Below are 2,119 nucleotides of genomic sequence, written 5' to 3'. Positions count from 1 at the left end.
TTTAATACACGATTAGGCATGATGACGACTTTTTGAGCGTCGCTCATACTCTGTCACACCCAGTCGCTTTCGTATTAAATGAGGGTTAGATGTAATAATGACTTCGCGAAGGGAGCTCGCACCCCGTCATTATGTTATTATTATCACATTAAATGTGATATGATGACTCCTGCGAATTCGCCCGACTAATTGTTGACAGGTGTAAGGCGTAAACAAAACGTAATTTTCCACCGGCCAGGCCAGATGACCAATCTGCCCTCGATATCTCTTACAAATATAAGAGATCCTTACCATTCCAAGGTACAAGCTCTCTAAACCCAAAACTTAGTTTTGTATTTTCCTTGAAACCAATTATACTAGATACTGACTTGAGCGTTGGAGGGCACAATGGAGGGCACAATGGGAGGAAATCTCCTCCGGGCCCCGTAACATTTGTTGCTTGTATAGATTTGTCTTTCCCAATGTGACCAGTGATCGGAGGAGATTAAGTACCCCCATTAATCTCTCATTAATCTCTCATTAATCTCCCCCTCAATATCCACAGATTAACCTTCCGACATAAACAGTGGTAATAGTTTAATTGTGTGAGAGTCGTCTAGTTGTTTAGTTGTATGTCAGGTAGTTGATTAGTCGTTCTTTGTCTACCTGTCAGAACACAATTTGTCTTCTTTTAAGAGTAAAAGAGTTTAAAATGGGGTAAATTTCACAAAAAACCCCTGATACTTTGAGGAATTTGTTACAAAACCCCCAAGAACTTTATTCTTCCCGCTGCACACCCAAAACTTTTGTGGTATGAACATAGTTCCTGGGGGTTTTGTGGGAAACGCCCCAAAGTTTTGGAGGGGTTTGTGAAATTTGCCAAAAATCACTTGGGGTGTCTGTCTGCAAAAGAGAGAGAGAGAGAGAGAGAGAGAGAGAGAGAGAGAGAGAGAGAGTATTTAGCAAGTTTAAACAAGTGGCATTACAGGGAGTCTATCCACAATCAACCCATTTATTTAAGATATTTTGATAAAAGAAAATAAGTTTAACTTGAATTCCAAGTCAGTTTGATTTAGATAATACGCATATCGATCTGTCTTACATTTTCTTTATTTCTACTAGACCCTTAACCCTTGACATTTCTAGATGTGACCTCTAATTCTTGTAACTGATTTGTTTACCTAAGCATGGTTAACCATTTAGAGTAATTTATAGTAGTAACCTTAGGAATTCCACCCTCATTCTCCACCCTACACTTGTTTCTAGGTTTATATATATGTCTTTCATCTCTCTATTTTACTCTTAAAAATCTCGAATGATAATATGCTTAAGAAGCTAAAAAGCGAAACAGTAGATTGAAGAAAGAAAACGGGAGAGAAAGAGACAATAATTAAGCATAAAGCAGAGTTGGAGAGAGAAAGAGAAGTTAGGGAAAGGGCATTTTAAATGAGCTAAAATGTTCTACTAAAATAAAATAAAATTGCTAACGTCACAGATAAATTTAATAAATTAAAATTAAAATTAATCTAGAGGTCCTTTTTGAACCAACTTAAAAGATTTAAGGGCCTAATATAGAAATAAAGAAGACGTGGGGTCTCATATACCATAAAACCCCAATAAAGAAAAATAGAAACCCAATAAAGGAGGAGGAATCTAATTTTTTGTACTCGTTGGGAAATATAAAATAAGAGTAGAGAAATTAACGTAAACCCACCAGCCTCCAAAACTTTTATTTGGGACCCTGCCGACAGTACGAAGCGCATTTTTTTTCTCCGTCTGGAAAAAAAAAAATGCGCATAAACTACTCAATAATCTAACTGTATTACTATTAATCATTCGGCCGGCTGCTAATTATCCCTTCATACATTGAAAGTTAAAAGAAGCCAAGAGACTAAAAATTAATACGAACATGATGATTCTTTCTAGCTTTCTATTTCCACTTCCATCCTCGATCTACATCTACTATGCACCGGCGATCATGGTCATCGCCTCTGGTTTTTTGGGGATTTCTGAAGTTTGTGGCCAAAACGTCCCGTACTCAAAGTTTTGGAAAGTCAACGATGTGGAGAAGAAGAACAAGAAGAGGGGCGAGATTACGCTCTCGGGGAGAGCAGGGATGTTGGTTTTCTACGCTCCGGCT

The sequence above is a fragment of the Asparagus officinalis genome, chromosome 3, assembly GCF_001876935.1.
Source record: "Asparagus officinalis chromosome 3, Aspof.V1, whole genome shotgun sequence".
In the NCBI taxonomy this organism is placed as follows: domain Eukaryota; kingdom Viridiplantae; phylum Streptophyta; class Magnoliopsida; order Asparagales; family Asparagaceae; genus Asparagus; species Asparagus officinalis.
Note: the sequence above shows the minus strand (reverse complement) of the source record.